Source organism: Cottoperca gobio, chromosome 1 (genome assembly GCF_900634415.1).
Source record: "Cottoperca gobio chromosome 1, fCotGob3.1, whole genome shotgun sequence".
Classification (NCBI taxonomy): Eukaryota; Metazoa; Chordata; class Actinopteri; order Perciformes; family Bovichtidae; genus Cottoperca; species Cottoperca gobio.
Window position 1 is genome coordinate 19683261 of NC_041355.1, and position 26558 is coordinate 19709818.

The window sequence follows — 26558 nt, forward strand, 5'->3', positions numbered from 1 at the left end:
TATTGATTGAACACATTGAACAGTTATATCAAGTGTTGCAAAAATCTTAAATCAAAGCAAAAATGTAAAAACTTGATGTCAGTAAATGTACATTTAATTTAAGTGACACACTGCCTGCTAATCCAATAGGCCCAAAGTGCTTGTAGGCACTCACTCTTATTTTTCCTGCAAAACCTCAGGCCTCAACATGTACTGTGTTTTAAATTGGGGAGCAAAGCAGTTTGTATAAATGGTATAAAACATGCATACATTCAGAATCACTTATCAAATCCATGTCTAACAGCTTGGTATTATAAGTAGAAACAAAACCTTTTCAATTGTATTAATGTCAGTAAGTTTGGGTAATACGTACAAAATAATGAATACAACTGGTCATATAACCGCCATGTTTGGGGTAAAAATACAAATATGGTATACTAGATTGGCAAGATGTTTTGAGGTTCATTTTGTTCATCCTGGAGAAACTAAAAACGCTTGGAAGAAAACATCCGTTACCATTCATACATGTGGGTCCATAAGACCTGCACATTTCTTGCCTGCAGTTTGAGCTGGAAAGTTTCTGTGTGAAATATTCCAGATACACCTGGCACATTCATGCAAACTACACAATATTGTGAGCAATATCAGCAACAAATTGAGTTCCTCGTTGAGAATCATTTTTTGTAAAATATGTAATCTATGCAGGAAGTGCTGGACTCATCTCCTCCTAAGTTTCTGTGTGAGACAGCGTCTAGATCCTCAAGCTCTCTTCCTGAACGGAGGCCACTCTGCGTTTGTACCACAGCCACAGACCAATTTACCAGCAGCCTCAGCATAACTCAGTGTACACAATGGAAAGCTGCGCTCCCACTCCTGTGAAACCAAGCCAAGGCTCATTCCTTCTGGACTAGCTTCAAGTCAGGCGTTAACTAAAGATTTGGGTTCTTTGGTAACACCTCAGACGGCAGAGTGAATTAATGCACCGCACTAATCCCTAAAAAGAAAAAGTGTTATTGACTTTGTGGATTTTGATATCTCAGTTGTTACATCATCCGCTTAGTGGAATGTGTAACTCTTATGATCATGAAGAACAGTCGAGGAATACAAGAGAATAAGTCAGTGACCAGCAATGGCAAGTTCAGTATCAGGAGGATACGGACAGTGGAAAAATAAATATAAAGATCTAATGTAAATATATTGCTGTACCTGGTGATATGACCTGCAGATTGAGGATGTAAACTACACATTATGGTAAATATACAACATAACTTTGCTTCTCTATAAAAGACAAAACATTTTCTGAAACATACTGAGGTGGAAGAACATTTCCATTAGTTTTTTAACAAACTTCTTACACTTCTTATGATTATTTGAAGAGACTAGTGGTGCTTATCTTTGATACCAAAAATGATTGTTGCAGTTTGAAAAGCTTCACAGTGTAAAGTCATGATGTTTGGACCCTCGTGACTTTACGGAGATTGCACACACCAGTTATATATTGTATTATTCCCTGCAGGGAACGTGTTTCCCCTCACCGTCCTAGTGCCACAAACTTTAATAGCTTTGACTTGAACACCAGGATGTGTAAATCTAATCTCAAATGACCCTACATGAATTATGAAGGGATGAAAATAAGAATCGTGCCATTGTGTACTACTAATGAAAATCCACTTCTTGTATTGACTGAGTTGAAAGTCAGTTGAAAGTCAATTGACCTTATCAGCGCTGCCCTTTGACCCCAGTGCACTTTGCCTCAACACTTACTCTTCACATTGTAATCAATGTAGACCGAAATCATACTGAACCAAAAATGAAAACTTATACAAAAAAGCATACAGTAGGTACATATTGATGATGCAAACTGGATTTAGATTAAAAAAATCAGGACACTTTTTGTTCATTATTGATTCAGAGACACACACTATGTTTGTGTGTTTGCGTCCATTCACCGAAGGAGAGAGGCCTGTTATGTCTAGACTGTCTCGTGTTTCAGAGCTACTAGAGAGTCACACTACAGCTCTGCTCAGTACCCACAATCCCTGGCAGCTACCCGCTCAGACATGATGGCAGACTGTCAAGATGCGAGGTGTGGCCAAATGGTATGCAATTAACATTTAAGCCGTATTTAATGGGGACATAAATTGCAGATCATACTATCTTAAAGGCACTCAGACTGGATCTTTGGACTGGGGATACTAAGGTAAAATTATTTTGAATATTATATTTTATTTATTATGGCTGACGGTCAGACATAAATGCACTAATTCACCTTAATGCTTTTTATAAGAAGTGCTTATTGTTTCTACCACTGTGCTCTTTTCATTTTGTCACTCCTCTCCCATTCTTACTGTACTTGCCTCCCTCCTCTTGCCTTGTCATAGCTCATCACAGTAGTCTGTGCACTGAAGCCTGACTGTGTGCAGTTATGAATGAAAGAGAAGGACTGAGGAGGAGTGTGTGTAACAAAGAGAGAGAGAGAGAAGAGAGAGAGAAAGAGAGAGAGAGAGAGAGAAAGAGGGGAAGGAGAGATCAGTCAGAACCAGTTGATGAGTGTGTGTTTGTGTTGGGAAAATTACGATAATGTTTGTATTTCTTCATGGGTCTGCGCCTGGTCAGGAGCAAGGAAGTGCTGTTCTGGTTGGTTGGAGAGCGACTCTGTGTGTGCGTGTGTGTGTGTGTGTGTGCAGTCTAAAACTCTCCGGCAGCTCTTTTCTGCATGACTAGATGGGGGCCCCTGTCTTAGCTCAATTGTTACTTTAACCTCTGTCGGCCTCTCCCAGTCATCTGACAAAGGTCATCGCCCAAGACGATGGGAGAGACTGTCCCTGAACATGAAAGCACAGAAAGACTGTCACCAAAAGATTTCACACGGAGGATCTCATATAGATGCTCCATTTTAGGCTCTATAGGCCTGATGTATGCATTCAACCACAGCTCTCAGTTCAACAAAGCCTTAACAACGTTGGTCATTATGATGAAACAGAATGTGTGTCTCCAGCAATAGCCCTGTCCAAGGATTCCCCCGGGGTGTCCCGATGCACTGGAGGGCAACCTGAGACCAAAACTACATGACACAGCACATTGTAAACTAAACAACAAGGCTATTAGTTAGAGGGGGAACCTGAGACAGGAGGTCTGTGTATGTGTCACACTTAAAGACTGTTTGATGGCCTATTGATCTGCTAATTTAGTCAACCCCCCTCTTCTCCATGAAGAAAATTGCTGGAGGAAATTGAAAGACGGCAGAAGGGATGAAATCAGATAAAGGTAAGTGATCCAGAGACAGAGATACGAGATGAGAGACGATGAGACCAGATTGGAACGTGGCCAAAAATGTAATTGCAAAGCAAGCTAAGTGAGAGAATATAACAAATAAAGTCAAATAATTGAATTTATAGATTTAGATCATGCACTATGAACAGGATCAAAGTGTGTAGAGATGTGCATCCCAAGAGACATATTAGTAAATGCTAGTAACTCTGTAAGGCTGCTAGAGTCAGCATGCTAAACAGCTCACAATGACAATGTTAGCGTGCTGATGTTTAGCGCGTATACTCTTTACCATGTTCACCATCATGCCAACAGTTGCTTATTACCATTTAACACAAAGTACAGCTGAGGCTGATTGGAATGCAGTTAGTTTTGCCATTATGTGGTCATAAAGCAAAGTATTGGACACATTTAAGCTTTGACATTTTGACCATAGAGCCATGCTGCTGAACATGTGTGTGAACATGTTTGAGAATAATTATTTCAGCTATCCTGTTTGATTAGATCAAATCATAGCAGAACTGTCTAATTAAACATTAAAGTAATAAAAAATACATATCGCCACATGACCTTTGTCATGTAAGAACTCAAAGCTGTGGTTTTGGAAGTTTTAACTGCAGTGCAAAGATTACAGATTACATTAGGCTGAAAAAGACATGACCAAAACATAACTATATAAAAATCCTATATTTGGATATCCTAATATCTGGATCATCCTTATGGATTGGATATACCAGCTTTTCATCTACAGCTACAGTAATGAGAAGAAATGAATTGCTACTTAGAATAAAGTATCTTCATTTCACTTTAGGCAAAAGTACAGACAAAACCTGTAGAAATAATCGAGGTGCATCAAATCTATGTACAATTATATAATTAGTTTTTCATCACATACACACACACACACACACACACACACACACACACACACACACACACACACAAAACGTGTATCATTAAAGAGCATCGTCTCCCACGTCCTCCCTCACGTCCTCCCTCACGTCCTGTCCCCTCAGACACTCTCGTCAGGGTAATGTGCCATTAATCTACCACTGAAAACACATTATTGGCCAATCAATAGGTAAGATGGAGGGATAAAGGCAGAGGAAAGAGGAGAAGGAAGGAAGAGAAGGACAGGAGGCAGGGGAGGGATGCTCTAAGTCTGGGGGGCGTTTGAGCGAGGGAGAGGGGGGTCAACACTTATCCATAACACCAGAGAAGGAGCTCCACTATTTGCAGACATGGAATACTCAATGTGGTTTCATGCTGACAGTCAATAGAGGTCCATTAACAACAGATACAGAGTGTCCTAACTTTTTATACCCCCCCACCACCTCACACACACACACACACACACACACACACACACACACACACACACACACACACACACACACACACACACACACACACACACACACACACACACTTTCTGTGTCCTCCACAAACCTGCATAAAGTACAATTTGCTTGGATTTCACTTAAATGCTTTAATTCTAATGTTACTTGTGTTATCACGACACATGAAAGGGACATTCCCAGAGTAATATCAATATATGTTGCTTGGGCACACGCATGCAGAATCACTTCTACTGTATATCCAAATGTTTTATGAATGCACATTCTTCATTGCCACTGGTGTTGAAATAAAGGTTACATTGAATTAAACAGATTTGATAAAGATTAGCAAACTATGCCAGGTACAGCTTTCGTCTGTTTCCTGTACTTTAAACATATAAACACACCTGGACAGATCGTTTCTGTGACACTGACCACACTCATGTGCACACACAGACACACAAGGATGGTCACATACACTTTCAACTACAAAGGCTCACTCAACCTTGCCATGCACACCTTGATGGTCTTGTATCACAGGATGCGGTCATTCAGATCTAAGCAGAGCAGAACATGTACTGTGCGTGTAGCGGGGCTGACCTGCATGCCTCTATAGTGACATGACACAAAGACACACCCAGGAGACCAGACAGACACTGGCCTGCTGCCATTTACAGCTTCACTGGATGCTGCTGAATAAATATCTGCAGTGAAACCCGGTCCCCAAACACCCCGTGTGCAGCAAGGTTATGTTTAAATACTGTTGAACGTGATCCATTAAGACCTACACTATGTAATACAATCTTGTCCATCATGACCCTCTCAATGGGTAAGAGCTTGTGCAAAAAAACTAAAGGACATCTGGTAGGGGAAGTCTTGACACCGGCGCGTGACAAATAAAAGACACGAAAATGCAGGAAAAACACACTTAGGAATATTTCGCAACAAAAATATTTTTACAGGCAGTGATGTGAATTTGCGACAGTTGCAACACTTGTTCAATAAAACAGATGGCAGCTCATTCTTCAGAAACAAAAATCTGAAATCAACATCATTCTTTGTTTTATCGAGTGTCCTTTTAGCTAGTGATTTGGATTTACGCAGTGTATGTACAGGGCTTTTATTGTGAAAGGTTAGAATGCAAGACGTGGATCTGGTACGCGCTGCCTTTGTCAAAGTTTGCCATCTTGGTTCGGACTACGAAGTCGCCTTGTTATTATTTTATAATGCTCATAAGTATAGGCGCAACTTATAACCATTATACTTACTATATTGTACATTTTGACATAACTTCCGCCCTCACAATGTGATTGGTTGATGCCTTTTTACGTGGTGCAAAAGCTCAGAAAAATCAAACTCGTTTTGAAAAAGAAATGTCACTTTTTCAGCGTCTAATATTCATGTTCTGTGTAAAAGTACTCATGACAAAATCCAAAGTTTGAAACTATATATTGACGTGGAAATTAATCACACGCTCGTGGTGTGTAAAGGCCTTAACAATCCACTCTTTCGATTATTTAATTTCTCTGGATTTAAAAAAGTATTGTAAAGGTTGAACAGTATAAATGCAGTAGATGAAGTGTCAAAGTGAGAAGAAGAAGAAAGTTGCTGCACAGCCAATGCCTGAGCTCGTCTGTGCTCTCAGTTAGATGGAAGCAAAGACATCCAGCCAGCAGCATTGTGGTTGTACAGGCTGGAGGATCACTCTGATGTTCTGCCTGCTGGTGCTGTTGACCAGGCGGCTAGCTGGTGTGGAGAGTTCTACTAGTGGTAGGTAGTCAGCAGAGCTAATACAGGGATATTCACTATTCAATGCTCCCGCTTGACTGCAGTAAACATTGTTGATGCAACGTTGTGTTTGCACCTGTCAGCTACAGCCCATCTTGCGATGCGTTTACACCAGCCGCGATGCCAAATCAGGCGAGGGGCGTGAAGCGGGCCCTTCTTTTTGATCTCAACTACAGACCTGTAAAGTTCCGTGACTGCATCTTACAAGGTTGCGACTCTAGTGCGCTGACAAAATCTGTTTACAGACAGACAGAAAAAAGAACTGCTGGCAAATGTACATTTTGCCATGATGAGACTCACACAGAGACTCACGAGGTGAAAACATTACGAGTTTGTCTGAGAATGTGAACTCAGTAATTTAACCATTTACCTCTCGCTCTTCTGGACTTAACATAAAATCTCTGCCTTTGAAAAAAAATGTGTTAGTTGTTAAAAAGTTGTAAACTTGTTAACCTGTTAACCGCTGTGCTGTTTCGGCATCTACATTCATAAACCTTCAGATCCGCAGATCCATTACTGGTTCTGGTTTGTACACCCACACATATGCAGAACCTTGAGGTTTTTCAAATGTATCAATGTAGAGATGTTTAAACACTCACCACGGCCTTGGAAACATCAACACAGTGAACTCTGCATGTCTGCAGTGTTCTTAAAGATAGTGTCCTTGCCATCCAAACAACACTGTGTATGACACAGACATAAATGTGTGTTTCTAAATGGAATAAAAAAGGGTTTGGTTAAATGACTCTAGAAATTGGATTCATGGCATGTTGAAGGAGAAGAATGATAACTTTCTTAGAAATATAATGTGTTGAACATGACAGGAATAACAATGACAATTCTCCAAGAAACTACAACACAACTGAATTTTTATTGACATGTTTATTTTTTGTTTTTTCTTCGCAGATATTTTGTGTTTGCTATCACTCTCGTGATAACTCTGTTATTTCCCCACAAAAACACACACAACAAACACACCTCTTAGCCCTGAAGCAAGCGGATCTCTTGAGGATTGTGCTCCCCTCTGGCCAGTTCAGGGGATGCTCTAAGTGCTCTATAATAGCCAGCAATCAGCACAGATGGATAGAAACCAACGTCTCGCCCTCAGGAAAGAAATATAAATAAATAAGATGAATAAATAAAAGCCCTGTGTCCTCACAACCACATACTGCATTGGGCATGTGTTTTATAATGAATATAGATTGAAAGGTTGAAATATTTATGTTCCAGGGGTGGTGTGAGTTTGGGAGGGGAATGGGGGTTTGGGGACGGGGGGGCTAATGGTGTGAAATCGCATCCCAAGTGGACGGAAATGAAAAAGGAAAATTCCTCTTGGTCCGGAAGCTTCCAAGCAAGTGAAGCCTCAACTGGGGATTCTGTGAAGAAGCTTCCAGAACAAAAACTTCAGAATGCCTTTTCTCTGTAGATGTTGTTTGGCTGAAATCTAAGTGGACGTGGCATTGAAGAACAATAATATCCTAGTTGTAAAACATCTCCATTAAGAATAACTTCTTCACGATCCCTGTGTGACGTCACTCAATAGCCGTGCTCCAATCGGCATTTAAAAAATGGCTTAACACTTGGTTTCCCCTGAAGTGCCCTATGCACCCCCATTACCTAATTTGCTTGTATGAAGCCTTCACCTAAGAGCCATAAACAGTTAAAGCCCTCCATTGGTCAGTGGAGAGGTGTCTGGGGACACGGGCTGACTAAGAACAGCCCTGGGGCCAGATGAAGAATAACTGAGTATACTGCAGCAGAGAGAGAACATATTGTCCCTGACAAGAACAAACATTAGACTGATAAACAAGTGGCTCGGGGTGAGCAAGCGTTTTAGGGAAGCATGAGAGAGAAAGGGAGAGAGAGAGAGAGAGAGAGAGAGAGAGAGAGAGAGAGAGACAGAGAGAAAGAGAAAACTAAGCAGGTAAGAGGGAGTCAGAGGAGATGAGCCGAGATGAGCGCCGACTCCAAAAATAGTCACACCGAGTCCTCAGGAGGGCTCTGAGAATCACCGATTCTCTTTTACATCGTTACCTGGGATCAGCCTCAAGATGTTTCGTGTTTGTATACAAACAGAGGGGTGTGTATGTTGTCTGTCTGAAAGAATATGTGTGCGCTTATGTACAGTATCTGTGTTAGCATGCTTACATGGGGCATGTTAACAGACAACAGTGTACATGTGATGCTTTAATTCAGCCTTGATTGAGCAGTGAAAGACTCGAAAGCATCACAGCGACCCTGGTTAACCCCTGGCTCAACAAGGCAACAGAAATACGATGTTCTTCACTGCGTTGCACACCAATTAAGCGGACAGAATAGAGATGAACAAGAGACCTAAGTCGACATTAACTACTTTTTGCCCTGCAGCACTGAGATTGGCTATCAATAATAATGTGCCTGTCTCATAAAAGCATCTCCCGGCTCTTCTGGCAATGATAAAGGAACACGTCATCTGAGATCTCTCTTTTCAGAGCTTCACTACTCCCGGCACTTTTGCGTCTTAAGAGGCATGAAGCCTGCTTGTTGTCAGACAGAAAAATATTCCCGTCTTGAAGTAAATATTTTGTCCTGCATTTCAGGCGCAGTTTCAAACTTAAGTGTTTTAAAGCGTTGTTTGGGGTTAGGGGGCTTAGATGAGTGCTGGAGAATATTTGAAAGAGGCAACTTCTGGTGGCAGGCGCTTTAAAAAAAAAAAAGTTGATAGTCTGTTGGGAGGGTTTAATAATGAAACAAGAACATGTGGACTTGCTAGAGTTAAGAACACTTAGAAGTGCACTCAGAAGTGTGTGTGGAAGAGATACTGGATGACAAGCTGGAACCATGAGGTGCCATGAAGATGGTTAACAAAGCGCAGCTCTGAATCTGGGTCGATTCTCTGTCAGTAAAGAAAACAGATTTCCCTTTATGGTAATTGAAAATATTAAAATAATCATACAATTCCCACAGACCTGATTAACAGACTGTTACAAAGCAGAGAGCAGTAATACTGTTACATTCAAACCTTGAGGCAGTTAATGTGAATGTGTGAATTCATAAGCGAGAATTACTGAGTGCTGGTGTCTGGATGCTATGATGCTGCATATTGAACAATAAGTGTAAGTGCATTCTACTCCTGTGTGCATAGACATAAGAATGTGTATTCAAATGTGTGTGTGTGTGTGTGTGTGTGTGTGTGTGTGTGTGTGTGTGTGTGTGTGTGTGTGTGTGTGTGTGTGTGTGCAGCCTCTCTCTGCCATCAGGAGGTTTTAATAGAGTAGTATATTCCTTTGCATTTTACATGACTCTAGGGCACGCTGCTCTCGCCTGTCTGCTCTGCTCAGATCAGACGCTCAAATTGGAGCACAGAATGGACTGCAGGTCTTCATACTATCCCGCTCTGTAATCTGGTTGCCTTTTATGTGTGTTTACAGGCATGTGTGCATACGTTACAGATAGACCCAATATGAATTCCTAGTATTCTGCAACACTTTTGGATTTGCCAACATTCTGTCATTGTGCTTCAACACTTCACATACTGCTCTGAATTCTGGTGCGTCAAGCCCAAAAACTAACTTAACTTCATTTAAACCATTCATTTTACCCATTCTAGCAGCATGCTAGGTATTGCCATGAAATGTTGTTCAGACATTTATGGTCCGCAGACGACAAATCCCTATCGTAGGTGATCCCCTGAGCTTTCGCCACAACAAGGTTCACGTTTGTTGTTTTAAGTGAAATATCTTAGCAACTGTTGTGTGCAGATGTTCATGTACAACACATGATGAATTGTTGTAACTTTGGTGATCCTCACAGTTTTCATCAAGTTTCATCATCTGTTCAAAATGTTTGATTTGTCCAGTTCTTTGGTTTATGACCAAATGGCCTCAGCTGTATGTATAGTCCTAATTAGCTAGTGTTAGAATGCTAACACGCTAAACTAATACATACATACTGTAACATCTGCTAAACATCAGAATGCTAGCACTATCAATCTGAGCATGTTAGCACGTTAACATTAGCATTTAGCTCAAAGCATGGCTGTGTCTACGTACAGCCTCAATGAGCGGACGACTGTGGACTCTTCTATCTCTTCATGAAAAAGACATTCGACAGTAAATTCTCTCAAACTAACAATTTAACCACAACTTCAGTCTAATGATAATACAGCCAACAAAAGAATGGGCACACTTTTTAGTGCAGAAATTACAGATTGGTGGGACCAGCTTTTGGCTTCAGGTGAAGTATTGCTACCCAAGTCCTGGTCTGTGTTTCTATCATTCCCTCTCTGGCAGCGACATCTCTAACATCCAGTCTGATGTGCATCTTTGTTTTCACGGCACAGGAACAAGTCTCTGAGGCCCTTTCTCACACTTGTACTCTCTCACACCCTCGTCGACTTCTGTATTATATACAGCCTAAAGTCTCTCAACTATTCATGATGTTTCCTTTAGAAATGCCAGGTTAATCATGTATCAATCCATACTTTAACAAAGAACACAAAGTATTTTCAATCCAGGTTCACATCTTCACATTGTAATATTCACCTATTCTTGACATACACAGCAAAAGGGGAAATCTTTACCGAAAATGACAGACATCCAATTTCTTCCCAGAGAAGTAACTTAAAGACCCTCATTAATCTAAATCTAATCTATTATCAAAGCTATCGTGAGCGATGTATATTTAACCTAACACTGCTCACACTGAAACCGGCCTTAAAGGTTCAATGTGTAGTTGAACCTAAATCCAAAGTGGCAGAAACTAGAAAACAACAGGCAAATTCGTCTCATCTTAGCGCAGCCAGGAGAGCAGCCCGCCGGGGAGGAGAGAGGTCGGCGGTATTACAGACTGGACGAGTTGGGGCTAATCTGTTAGCATGCTAATTGCAGTAGATATCTCTGCAACACAACACAACATAACAGTGTTGACGTCTTTGACAAAACGTCAACACTGTTACCTCTTCACATTCTGTTGATGATGTAGCATGCACGCTTGCTGAGCACTGAGAGTCAGAACAGTGACTGACTCTCACGTTTCCACACGAGAGAGCAGTGAACTGGACTGTATGACCAGAAGGGGGGGGGGGGGGGGGGGGGGGGGTGACATGTAAAAGAGACCAGATGGAGGAAAACCAAGAAACAGGGACAGGAAAAAAAGAACTCTGTTTTAAGACAGAGACAATAAACTTTAATACCCAGTCAGTCATTCTCTAACTGGGATACGTTTCAGTCTCGTAGGGTGAAGAAATATCACACCTTACTGCGTTTTATAGACATGACAATAAGGATTGTTGACCTGCATTGTGTTTGTGAGTTATTTTGCAGCCGCAGACACACCATGTGCATTGTGAGTCCTGTAAAAGTATACGTGCGCTGCCATTTGTTTCTGTGTGTGGGAGCATTTGCGTGTGTGCGTCTTTTTACTTAATGCAAATTTAATGAGACCTGCCCTGCTTGCCTGAAGAAAAGTGCCGGCCAAATCCTCTCATCCCCACTGACAGGGCGAGGAGTGAGTGAAGAACTATTAAACAGAGTAATTGCCAACAGGATAGACTTGTCAGACAAAAGGTGCAATTTAGAATGAGGAAATAACATCATGAGAAAGAGAACGAATAAAGGAGGAGAGGAGATGGACAGGAGGAAAGTTAAAATGTTAAAAGATAAAGCTGGTAATAGGGCTGACCAATGTTTTTATATAATCACTATATTAAAAATCAGAAGAGGCACAATATGAATGATAACATACATACTTAACAGTGTGGAAACAAGATGTAGTGGAAGTTACTCCAGCGAGGCTGTAATGACAACTGTCATCTGAACATTTACTGCTCAACTGTAGTTCAATCTGGGAGTTAGTCAAACAACTAAAAATATCTTTGTATGTTACCCGGTTAATATGCTCTCTGCATGCGAGTGTACATTTACAGGCTGAGGACAAAACACCACCCTGTATCATTTTTAAATAAGGAGCGGGCTGTGTGTTTGTGCTGTTAATAAAAGAGTGGTGAGTCATTGTTACCAATAATCAGTCTAGATGAGCGCGTTCTTCTATTAAACAGGTAGCTGTTGCATCAAACCGATATACTGTATCACATCTGTGTTAATCCAGGGATATAAAATAGGCTCAATAAAGTCCAAATGAAAGCTGAACAAATGCACTATTTCCTCCTGTTTGAGTAACGTTTGTTATATTTAAAAATGGGATTTCATGGAATTTGTTGCCAATTTGAAAAAACTGAAAAAAAACGGACTTTCAGTTTGGTGTGTAAATACATCTCTTGCATCGAAGCCTGAAATTCAACAATAGCAGCAGAATCGCGCTGCGGTTTGACTACCTAAAAATATCATCTGTATGCAGCACTTTCCGCTCTCTCCATCTTCACACTGAATTGAATGGCTGAACACAACTCAATTCACAGAGTCTAGGTAGAGTTATATTGATAAATATTAGATGGGATACTTTTATTGCACAGAGCTTGTCGTGTTTGTTGTTTCCGAAGTGTGCTGCCTGTACTTAGACGGCAAACCAGAGGGCAAAGAAGTAAACCTTCACCTCAAGAGGTAAACCAACAGAAATGGTACGCACGCCACAAGAAAGAAAAAAGGAGAAGAAAAGATGAACGCTGCTCCTCTTAAATACTGTGTGGACTTCACTTGAAGCGTTAAAAGAGGTGTTTCCTCCTCTTTGGATCTCTAAGAAGCTTTTTTTTAAATGCTACGCCATCTTCTTGATTCAATCAATATTGCAACGGTGTTGTGGGGATAAATAAATAAGTGAATAAAATACATTTTGAGTAGAAATGCTCTTATTGCTGCAGAGTTTCCATGTATACCCTCTGGCCAAGCAGCAGAGGAACATGAGTCCCATTACAGAGTGGGATTGCATGGATGAGACAAACCCATCACTTTGTACACAGAATAAAAATGAAAACATACATTGGATGCTACACTGTTGTGGGGAATAGACTTTGCTTTAATTACAACGTGCACACTTTCTCCGCATCTTTATTGCATTCAGCTTTTGCTTCTGACTTTGATTCTCTTTGTCTCTAATCGTCTATCACACGGCCTTAGAGTGACTTCATCTGCATCTCCCCGGACTGTTAAACCCCTCGTCCAGAGTTATTGTTATGATTTCATACGGTCTGTGTGTGTGCGTGACATCGTGTGTAGGAGAGAGAGAATAACAGTGAGTGTCTGTGTGTTGATTTATGATGCTGTATTGGTAATCAATATGGTTCTTTTAGGTCATTTAGATGCAGTGATTGATACTTGGAGTGGTCAGCATATGGACTGGGAACTCGAGCTGTAAGTCTGACCGTTCCCATATGGGTAACACTATCTGCGCTGAAGCCGGCGCATCTATTGTTTGTGCTAAAGTGAATTAGCTGGAAATAAAATGCTGGGAAATTTATATTTTTTGACAAATTAGCACTTGTCAAATACTGAAGCTTTTCTATGAGGGGATAAAGAAGCATCTGAAAAACCTAACTTGAAGTAAAACCTCTGAAACCTCAAATTTAAAAAGGTGGTTGTCTAATCTTAGTTCCTGGAGACTATGAAGGACCGCACGGTTTAATGTAGAGGGTGTTTCTTGTCTCTCTTTCATGTGCAGGTTGATTTGACAGGAGAGTTAGATGAAGATAAGAACATACAGAACCCTCTCTTTGCTCGTCTGTCAGCGGACAGAGACAAGACTCCCTCCGACAGACATACTTTACCTCCGGCCAGGCACGGGAAGAAAGGTAGCTACTTTGATTGAGCTTTGATTAAATGTTGTTAACAATGCAGGGAACTGGTTTGGCCTTTTCCTAACTTGGCCGGCGCACGGGCCGAGGGGCCACGGACAAAGACTACAAAGAATTCCCGCGTGTGCTTTTAGAAACACAAGATAGCTAACTCAGAGAAGCTGTTGGAGAAAATGTCTTGGGTTCAAATTTGTGGTGCTTATTAAGTTTCTTATCTATTTTTTTTAAGAGGAGATCAGGGACTAATGAAAGACAATTTAAAAGCATGTCGGGCAACATAGTGAATATTTTTTCTAAAACATTCAGCAAAAGAGAATAATTAATAACTAACTCTGGAATTAAGGAAAATAAGTCCAATTGATAATAACTATTAACCATAAATATTAAAATATATTTTTCAAGATTATCTTTGCTAACAATCCTTTTTGGTTTGTGAAAGTACAGATTGAGGCTCCACATACAACAATTGTTATTATTTGGGCTGTTTCGGCCGCTGCGTACAGAGGTAATACTGATCCGAGCGTCTTGGTCTAACCTGTATTAACAGCCTGTGAGGCTGATCCAAACTATTAGTAAGGAATGTTTCATCCAGGGCGATGAAAGACAACAACTACACTCATCTTATCAGCTCCTGGTGATCAGGACGGATACTCAAAACCCCGCATGGGGGGGATCAGAGCCCCACTGACAAGGAGCGCACACACACAAATAAAGCCATACTTATCTGCGAAGGCCACATTCTCACACACACACACACACACACACACACACACAATACATATATATATATATTGCTATAATCTCAATAATGAGTGAACAACTATTTACGGAAGTTGATGACAGTCAAAATAGCCCCGCTGAGATATAATCCACCAACAATGGCTCTGTTATTTCAACTTTAAAACCTCTCCAGTGCATAAAAAAAAGAATACTGAATAATTAACATTTTTGTGCAGTTATGCTTTTCAATTTATATTTATAATTTTGAACGATTTTTATAGAAGTTGATTGTGAAGTTAAACCAATATTCCCCAACAATACAATACAAGTATGCTGTATCTGCTGTGAAGATATTGTGCTTGTGGTTTATTCTTCTATAAATAAAGAAAAATGCAATTCTGTTGAATTTCATTGTGTTTTAACTGTTAAATGCTAATATTAAATATACCCTATTTATATCAGTGACGACAGGATTTATTGCAGAGCTTTTGTATTAAATTGCATTAGTTCTAGCTCGGTATATAAACTAGGTATATAAACTCAGTGCATACATACAAGGCATTGCTTTCTCCATGGACAAGTATGTGTCTCTCCTGGGCTACTTAAATACTAATCCATCAAAATATAATGACACGATTTGGGTGAACATTCAAAAAAATATATATAAAAAAAAACACAAAGAAAGAAAATCCCAAAGTAAAGTACACAAATGGAGCCTGCTGTTTTATATTGCTCCATCTCTTAAAAAACAGTAGTTCTTATTCTCGTAGCAAAAAACATCAGAGGGCAGCGCAGAGCCTTCAATTAACACAACAACAGTGAGGGCGCTCTAATGTGGAAAATGCATCATCTGACATGTTTCACAACCGCTGTACCAGGTGTCCCATTGATTATTTTGGACTGAAACTGTAACAAAAAGCCATCTGAACACAAACAGGCATGCTCACACACACGTATCGGATCTCACAGGCCTGTATTTCATGTCCAGTGCTGCGCTGATTGCAATAGATTTCAGATGAGGATCAACACTTTGAAACTGAGTCTATGACCTGAGGGTTGAGAAGAAAGGAGGAAAAGAGTGAGAGAAAAGATGGATAGTGAGGGAGAGGGGAAGAGAAACAGGATTAAAAAAAAAAAAGTCCTGAGAAAGAAAAAAACTAAAGAGAAACACAGGTAAACCACCTCATACAGTGAGAGCATCCAGTGGATCTAAATCTGGGTGCTGGTGTGTGGTGTGCATGTTATGTCTACTCTGTAATAGGAGTCATAATAAATAGCCTCGCAGGCTCACGTCTGCTTGTGTTTTCCTGCGTGTGCAATCTAAGAAAGATGTATTCATAACTCGCCGTTCATAATCCAATCTGTGACTGATTTAGCTGTCTGCTGCCCAGGAGCCAGGCAGGCGCTACGGGACACACCATCCAACACTCTGCTTTCCCACACCGGGACAGCGGGACACTGGGATACCCCCGCGGGGCCGGAGTTGGGTCGGAGCAGGCCGATCATCTTAGTCTAAACTGACGTGTCTGCTTAACACACACACACTCTAGGTAGTGTGCATGACAGGGGCTTACTGCATCAGTAAGGATATGTGCTTTGGCCTGTGGTGTAGAATGTCGTCCCTAAAGGGGCTCGGGAGGTGTGTGTGTGTGTGTGTGTGTGTGTGTTTGATCTGATGTAAGTATTTCTAAGTTTCTGTGACTATGCGAGATTGAGCGTTGCATGTTTTGGCACGTTTGCCAGCATGTAACAGAGACGAAAAGGCTCTTACAGATACATTTTACTGCATAGTAATGGTACATTTGAGCAGCCTGAAAGACATTCACAATCCCACAAAGCACACTGAGGAAATACTCACTGGCATTAATCCTCAGGCAGTGACTTGAAATGGCTTTCCCCTCTATGTCTGCATAATAATCATCACCATGATTTTCACCAACGTCTTTCAAATGTTCTTGGCTGTTGCCTCTGGCCCTCTTTTGTTTCTAAAATACAAAACCGTCCTCTGTTATTGGTTTCATACGGGCATCACGATCTAAAAAACACAGCGCAGTGATGAATATCGTGAGTAATCGCCCGCCCCGATCCCTATTTGGCCTTTTCGTGAGCGCAAGAGGAACCCAACATAACCCAAAACCTGTATTTACTGAATCCTCTTTAAAGGCCATAAGAGTTAAAGAAAAAACATCCTGGGTCCCGGGGTCATGGTAACTAGGGGGTATTGTTGTTCCCTGGATCTCTCGCCTCTCGCCCTCCGTAATGAATATGAGAGGCCTAATAGACCCTCAGTCTGACCTCCAATAAGTGCTCCACGCTTGGAAACATGAATTGCTGTCTTCAAAGCGCTGCCACTTCCTGAATGTTGCCCTTTCATTGAATGTGTGAAGTGTGTGTGTGTGTGTGTGTGTGTGTGTGTGTGTGTGTGTGTGTGTGTGTGTGTGTGTGTGTGTGTGTGTGAAACCACTGCGGCAGAGGTGAGTGCCCCCTTGAGCAGTGAGGAGAACCAGGGGATTCCAGACTCACACAAATTTCAACAGTCACAATTACTCATAATTGCAGAGTCCGTGTGAGTGTGTGTGCGAGTAAAAGAGAGAGAAAGTTGAGAGACCCACAAACTGACAAACTCAATAAAAAGCTAAAAAGAGTTTGGCAAACAAGCGGGAAAAATAGAGAAAGAAAGACGGTCAAACTGTTTTTCTTTTAGGGTAAGAGTTGGCACGAATAAAGGTTTCACACTGAGTCCCAGTCAAAGAGCGAATAGGTGGGAACAGTTTCCTGAAGAAACCAACATGTAGACGTTACACAATAATCTGTCAGCAATATTTTCCTAATTAAACTATTTTCCAATCTCAACAAATCTACGGAACAGAAATCACAGCACGTACACTAGAATGTAACCTAATCCCCCTCAGCTGTCACCAGCATAACCAACGGCCCAAAAAGAAAAGTAAAACATCTCATCTTGTACCTTGTAAATTATTTCAGCTAAATGTGTACTTTCACAGGCTTCCTCACACAGGACACAATCAACTGCAATTAATCTGATCAATGGAATGTTAAACGGCGTACAGGATATGCTGCGGCAACACTAAGTGCCCTCGAGCCCCATCGAGGATATTCGACGTGATGGAGAAAAACCATGTCCCCATCTCCTCGGGGGGCTAAATCTCCCCATGTTAGATAAATTAGTCTGGGTTAGTACCTGGACTTCCTATAGTCAACTCGCAACCTTTTGATCTCTAACTACGGTAAAATGGATCCAAGCTGATGAATTTGTACGCCCCGGTTATGATTGATTATGTAGGCGCTTGGGACGGAAAGGCCTGCCAAAGTTTATTTTGAGGTTTACTTTGCCGCTGTAATGGGAGTTTCTTTTTCAATATTGAAGGATTTTAGGAGACACGGGAACAACATTAGAGCAAACACGGAACACAACATAAAGACACAGAAACGCACACTGAATCAAAGGTGTTGGGGTCATCAAGTATGAGCTGGATTGGGGGGGGGGGGGGGGGGGTGTTTTATGTGTGTGAGTGTGAGACAGCACATGTCTTGGGAGTGGCGCTGAGCTGGACACAGGGCAGATCTGAAGTTAAATGACGACTAATGAATGAGGCTGTAATGATCTCGTCTACAGCGGCTGGTTCCCATGCAGACCCAAAGAGACGGACAGTCAAGCTGGAGGCCATCGCACACACACACTTACAGACGATAAAATAGAAACACATGGTGAGTGTGTACATGTGTGTCTGTATGCACTGCTGCGTGTAGGACACACAAAAGGAGCATAACATTACTTTACACCCACCACTCACTCTACTATTGCTTTCTCCTTTCAGGCCTTTACACATAAGCAGCAGGAAGTTGCCTCCTCTGTTTATTTCAGCGACAGTTTGACGGGAGCTTTGCCTCCTCGGCAGGCTGCAGGGGCTCGTTTTGTCCAACCACATCTACACACAAGAATATGTGAAACACATCAACATAATCCTATCCAATACACACCACGATAACTATGGCCCAGGATTTATTTCAGCGTTGTTCTTCTAGATTGCATTACAGTGTTGATGTTTACCTAAGCTGGTAACTCTCTGCCTACTAAGCTGGATCTCCACTGTTACATATGGGTCAACCCAAACAAAGGTTGAGAACTGGTGCAAAACACTTTCACATTGAGTGCCCCTCAGAGACCGAGTAGACTGAGACTACACGCTATGAAATTAACAACCCTCTGACCCATGTGACCTGCTGTATACATGATGTTAGCCAGTGTGTAATCCTGATGAGCTCTATGCCACTAAACTGCATTTGTCTCTTTTTACAGCCCGTGCACACAAACATCGCTATTTCTTCCCCAGATTTGAGAATGCAAAGTTTTCACAATAAATGAAATGTGCAAATCGGAAAAAAACAATAGCATTGGGCGGTTATACCGACAACATAAACAAAGTCTTTCTTACAAGACAACGTGTTGTGCCATAACGAGGGTCCTCTCCATACAAATGACAGTGTGACGAACATGGCAGCTTGAGTTACCATACATTTTGGACACAAAATATATGAAAACGTACAAATACAGCTGAAATGATTCGTCGATTAACCGAACATTAATTGCCAAATATTTTTGATCGTTTAAATTTCAAAACATTTCATGGTTACAGCTTCACAAATGTGATGATTTGATACTTTTCCTTTCAATCATTTGCATGTATCTTTTACTAATTTTGAGTTATGGACTGTTGGTTGGACAAAACAAATATTGTGAAGGTGTCACTTTGGGCTGCAGGTAATTCTGACGTATTTCTCACTATTTTCACAATTTCCCAAGAAATCAAAAAAATCAATGGATTAATTGAGAAAATAATAATTAGTTATTAGTTCAAAATGAGCTCAACCACAACCGACTACAACAATAATACCCTGCTCTTACCTTAATGATATAATATATAAGTGTACAACAGTCACAGATAACATTCTGCATTGAGTATTTGTACTTCTAGTACATATTCCTGATACGACTAACACAGTTTTACTTTCAATACAGGACTTTTACTTGTAACAGAGTATTTTTACAGCGGGGTAAGAGTACTTTCACTTAAGTAAAGGACCTAACTAGTTCCTCCACCACTGACTAATCTTTTATTTAGCTTCTGTCATTCTGTAAAATGACTGTTGTCTGACTGGAGTCTGGTGGCTTTGATGAGAGCATATAAACTGTATGTTTTGTACGTTAATACATTTGAATAATTGTCCAAATTGATTTTATTTATTATATATTCACTTAAAAATCGTGTCATGGCATCGCACCAAAAAAGAGGCGAAACCCATGACCACTCCAGAGTCCAGCAATGATTACCTATTGTAACCTTCCTCACTAAAGACAAAAGCCAGATGTTAGTGGGTTTCTTGTCTCGTCGAAAAGGTGAACACTTCAACACACAAGAACCATAAGGATGGCCAATCATAAAACAATCGCACGGGTCTGACAAATAACCTACTTTATCATTTAGATACGAGGACTTGTTGAAAAAGTCCATTAAAATGTTTTTGGACAACTTGAAAAAGAAACTTTCAAATGTTTTCTACATGTATCTTCAATATACAATCAATTCAACTGCTTCAGTGAAGTTTGTCCTCCAAACCCGAAATCACAGACAGACACCTCCCAAATTCTGTAAAGACAATTAATCCTCTCCAAAATGTGGAAAGTGCTGTTCATGGCCTAATAAAAAATGTATCCCTGATTTTATTAAATATGTGATGCCTGCCATCATGAGCCAGTGTCCATCTACATCTTGTATAAGTGCCAACTCAGACATTAGCGAAGCCACGTATGTGACGATGTGATGAGTGAAGTGTGTCAGCCACATAAATATTTCATACAAACAAATGTTCCACGTGTGACACATGACTGAGTTTCTGTACTAAAGAAACATCATAATTACAAAGTTTTAATAAGATGAGAACAACTTTCTCAAACCTTTTTAGATTTCGCTCAACATGTTTCTGGGCTGTATGTCTTCGCCCATAAGTGCAGCTGTCTGTCATTGATTTATATAACAGTGGTTAATTGACAGCTCTCTCAAGGAACAAATTGCCCTTTTGATTTGTTATAGTCGTGCTTTTTCTAAAATATGTAGTCAGTGAACAAAGAGTTAGGGTTGTTACCTAATGCGTGCCAACTACACGATCATTAATACACGGTAACACACTTGTCTATTTAAACACCAAACAGCTAGTAGCTATTTGCTGCTGCTAACAGCTCTTCATTGGCCAGAGGCAACAGCTGCAACTGGAGCTGAAAATGCTCAAAATCAAATGCTGTTTGATTTAAGCTGACTGGGGGACTACCTTCTCACTGCTTTTTACAATTCACCACTTGAATATGAACATAATTCAATGATCTCATCTGTTCGCCTGCTGTATTACACTTAACACCAGTGTGCCTGCTGTACTCGGTCTATTGTTTTATTGTACTTGTCTAAAATCAGATTGCTTTCTGACTGGGCTGGGCGGTTAGAAATATGCTAAAGGTAATCATATTTTACATACAGTAAACTGACTAAACTATCTTAAAGACTGAACTCAAACACCACACATCCCTCAGCTGACTCTGTATGTAATGTAATGCACACATGGAAGTAAACACATTCTCACAGCAGTGTGTCATAGACTCTATAGTTTCAGCCTCTCTAATGTGACTGTTTGTTGCTTTTATTAGTTTTATATTGCTATAAATGTTTTAAACTGTTTGTTTGGACAAGACATATGTTTTCATGCTGTCATTTTGGACTTGTGGACATCTTACCATACAAATGTTACTTTTTGACATACACTGTGTAATAGATAAATATGTGATGTGACCCATGTGTATTAAATGCACATCTAAGAGGACGAAGGTCAATGTTTTTGTGTTTGTGCATGTTGGACTAGGTGTTGTGGAATTACAGGTGGACTTGGGGTGTCAGGGTATCAAAGGCCGGTTGTCTCCACAGACGCTGTTTGCCATTTCCCTTTATAGCCCTTTTGACTCAGAATCGTGAGGGCAAAAGTTAATGGATCATTGTGTGTGTGTGTGTGTGTGTGTGTGTGTGTGTGTGTGTGTGTGTGTGTGTGTGTGTGTGTGTGTGTGTGTGTGTGTATGTGTGTGTGTGTGTGTTTGTGCCCTTGTATTTCTAGCACTCACAACAACGTTTGCGTCTTAATAGACAAAAAAGCAGCAAGTGGTTGAAAGACCAGCAAAATGACTTCTTGAGATAACTCTTTTCTAAATAGCAGTTATCCCAAGAAGGAAAACGATGGTATTTCCCTCCCCAGGAACTCTTAATACTTTGCATACCAAGACAATAATAAAACATTTACATAAAGAACAGCCTGAGTCTGGGTACATGTGAGTCTGTGTGCAGTAAGTGAAGAGGGGAAAAGCATGCGTTCCTATGACACGTGTTTGTGTGTGTGTGTGTGTGTGTGTGTGTGTGTGTGTGTGTGTGTGCGTGTGCGTGTGCGTGTGTGTATAGTATATGTGTGTGTCCTGGCTCTTCACATTAGCAGAGTGCTGGTATTACTTACTCCCTAAATAAACTCAATAAATAAAAAATAAATACAATCTGATCTACTTTCAATGACTACACCTTTTCATCCTTGTATCTTCCAGCCCCTCCCCCCACCGGTGTTACCATGGAGATGACCAAATGCATATCATATGCATGCATGAGTTTGTGCAGCTTATGCGCTCAAGGCTGGGTGGCAGGCGGAGGGGGAGAGTGGGGCGCGACACAGAAATGTGTTCTACTTAAAATGCTAATTTTACATATTTAATGCCACGGAGCAATTTCTATTGGGAGAAGAGCGTAGGGGCAGTGAAGCGGAAAGGAAAAAGGGGGAGAGCACTTATAGCATACACCCGACTGTCCAACAGGACGGACGAGGGTGAGGGGGATGAAAGCACAAATTCCCTTCTCCCACTTACTCATTTATTCATCTGTTTCTCTCTCTCCGCTGCTAATATCCTAGACGAGCTTAGGAAGCTAAGAGAGCGTAGAGACGAGAGACGTAGAGATAAAAAGAGCGAGTGGAGGAGAGAGAAAAGAGAGAAAAAGAAAACAGAGTGTGAGATGGAAAAAACTCTCTTTCTTCTCTCCTCTTCCTCCTCTCTCTCCTCTCTCTCCTCTCTCCTCGCCCCTCTCCTCTCTCTCTCCTCTCTCTCTCTCTCTTTCTCTTCTCTCTCTCTGCTCTTCTCTCTCTCTCTCTCTCTCTCTCTCTCTCTCTCTCTCTCTCTCTCTCTCTGTCTGCCTCTCTCTCTCTCTCTCTGTCTCCCTCTCTCTCTCTCTCTGTCTCCCTCTCTTCTCTGTCTCCCCTCCGTCGCTCTCTCTCTCTCTCCCTTATATAATTCAGTGACAGAGGTCCAAACTGTTTCACTTCAGACAGACAATAGTAACCAGAGAGACTCCTTGACCTGTTGCAGAAAACACTTGTACACTTGTCATTTGTAAAATGACACAGGACGTTCCGTAGGGAATATAATAGAGTAGCGTGGAATAGGAGGGCTATTTGTAGTTAAAATGATCCATTACAGAAGTATCAAATCATGTAGTTACTCATTTTGCAAATGTATGTTTGGGAAAATCAATTGTTTTAGAGAGAAAGAGATCCTAAAAATCAAGTAAAAGACGGATCAAACCAATCCCAACTATAAGATAGTTTTGTGTTGTGTATCAACATGACAGAACATATATATCCACAGCATAGCCACTATTAGTTCAATGTCCCAGTGTTCTCTTGAGGTCTCTTCCTGTTGTGCTGCCTGACCCCAGCTAGCATGCAGCCATCAGTGGTTTCATGGTTGATTACAGCTGTTCCTGGATTACTCTCGTGTTGTTTTTGGGGCTAAAGGTAAAACCAGATTAACTCGACTTTGGATCTGTGAACTCAGCTGGAAGGCCAGAGGGCTGGTTCTCATGGAGAGAGGATGGACACACACATCCACTGAGCAAGAGCATGCACACACTCCAACACACACACACACACACACACACACACACACACACACACACACACACACACACACACACACACACACACACACACACACACACACACACACACACACACGATATCAAAGATAACAGATAAGCCTATGGTACTCTATACTATCGTATTGCTTTGCAGAAAATGACATATAGCAAGTTTAACTTTTCCTTTTTCTATTTCATCTCATGATAACCTAATTAAGGATGATTTAGTTTCATTTTGGTTCAGTGACTCACATGCATGCTCTGCATTGTAATTCTCCTGGTAGACTTTAGTTTAGCACAGAACATCCTGAGAACATCCATAGAATGTCCTGAGAAAAGGGAGGAAATGTCAAAACGGTTGCTACATCCACTGAGCAAAAACTGCTACAATCTTTATTTACAAATGTAGCAGCTGGACTTTTTTTTTTTTTACATATTGCAACATATTGATTTTTTTCCAGACTTTTCGTTAAGAAGCGTTTTATCTGCGATATGTTTTACGCAGTTGTTATAATGACTAGCTGAAGATTTCTAGTTTATTCTTGTGCGTCAATGCTTTATATTCCAACAATAAACTTTAAGATTTAAAGTTGCCTGGCGGGATCCTCTCTATGCTGGCTGATTTCAGTTGATGTTTAAATATGTGTTGAATCATCAGCAAATGTACCACATTTACATTTTATTGAGATCAAACGGATGGTATGTCAACCCATCGACCCTCTGCATGAAACTTCCAGTTCCCCTGGCCTGTCCCAGCTGTAGCATTCAGTTTAGTGGCCATCTCTGGCTCTCCCCATGTTCTGACTGTATGACTCCTGGCTTCACCCTCTCTGCATACCAGTCCAGAGGCCATCAGCAAAGCTCTCACAGTATGTTTCATAAAGAGTCTTAACTCCCGAACCCTGAGGCCTTCAGCATCACGCTGACAGGTTGCCTCTGCTGTGGAGCTCAGTGGAGCCAGTGAGTCCTGGTCTCTCCGGCTGATGATGCCCATGGCTGGCTGGAGCTATTGACAGACTCCGACACTGACAGCAAAGCAATCTGCCTCCAAAGTCCCTGGGCTCACCGTATGTATGTGTGTGTGTGTGTGTGTGTGTGTGTGTGTGTGTGTGTGTGTGTGTGTGTGTGTGTGTGTGTGTGTGCATTTAACTCAGTCAACTGACTTCTAATTTCCAAAGCTTTGTGTGTGGAGATGTGGAGTTATTTTAACCTTAATGCCCCCCGTTTGGATCCAGGATCCAGTAAAGGTGTGGTCTGTCGGGGGTTATAGGCCTGCTTTAATTCTCATTCTAGGAGCCCATAATGATGGTCAAGGGAAAGGCAGGCAACATAAGTCACCAGTGATTCATTTGTCTTTGCTGATGCAGTTCAAGTGCATTTACAAATACATTTAATTGGTAGAACTTATTTGTCCTTCTCCTGCTGCTGGAGGGGGGTCTTACCCTGCTCCCAGTAATATCCTATCTGGATTTGTAGCAGCACTGTCATCATTTCTGTGTACAAGATGGCCTTTTGGTCATAGTAGACTCGAGTGAGCGTGACAGCTTGCCAGTCACAAACCACTATTTTAGTCTGAGGAACGACAAATAACAAAAGATAAAACTGACAGGTTAACCTTTTCAATTATCTCGTAGCCATGAGGAAACACAAACGCACACTGCTAATGCAATGTGGCACGAAGACAATTGAAATATCATTGTTGTCATATCCTCGGGCCTACACACACCGTATATCCATGAGATGCAGCACAAAAATGCCCAAACAAAACAGCTGGAATATTATTCCTGTGCATGTTTGCAAAGTTCAACTTGCCAGTGTCAGTAGAGTCTCTCTGTGTTGTATGCCTTGGTAAAACAATCAGCCATAAAGAACACACACGCACACACACAACTCTCAGTGAGTGGCCTGCTAGACACACAGTTTGCCCAATCCTCCCACAGGCACCAATCCAGCCCATGAGGTCATCGCCTGCCGAGACCCAGGATTATAACTCCAAAGGGACCCTTAGAAGCATGTGGTTATACGTTCTGACAGCCCAGCGGCCTGATTAAGCCCCCCGTTTGCTAACGCTAACGCTAAGCTAATATTAGCTTTGTTGTCAGCCGAAAGGGGCATCTTTCAATAGCCCCGCCAGGCTAAGCTATAGTAGGCTAAGCTAAAGCTATGCTAATTTCCCCCAGTGCACCTCTGTATTTCCTATCCAAATGACTTAACTCAGTGTGAGAGATTCATCGTCATGTAATAAGATCAACACACTGAGCTAACAGACGATCACTTTGGTCTAATACAAGATTAAGGAGGGTCATATGCAGAGGATTTGGGTTTAACTAGTTTGGAGACTGAAGGGAACAAGACTGAAGAGGGTGAAGTGTGGAGACACAAGCTTAATGTTACTGTTTGTCTTCAGCATAAAACTAAGAAGTTGTTTGAGCACAAACATGTAGCCTTAATTCTGCATAATCATTTTACCAGTCTATAATAACTGTTGTTTTATTTTTGTTATAGTCCAATCAAAACCTAAAGCCCATAGATTTCAGAGATATTACATAGATATAACTTCAACCAAGGTTTGCAGTCCTCTTGGTTTGTTAGCAAGACGTCTCAAAAGCTTTGGTGCCGCTCAAGAAATTGTTTTAAAATATTTCCAAACACATTGCGAGTTAGGGCTTTTTTGCGATTTTCTCATAAACTTCACTTAAATGACTAAACATTTGGCACGTGTGTCCC

At 41.2% G+C, this 26558-nt stretch overlaps 1 long non-coding RNA gene across 2 annotated transcripts in view; it reads right to left on the bottom strand.

Annotated features, from left to right (window-relative positions):
- LOC115011338 (uncharacterized) overlaps positions 1–26558 on the bottom strand; it is a 65311-nt gene that overhangs the window by 22642 nt on the left and 16111 nt on the right. The window lies entirely within an intron of this gene.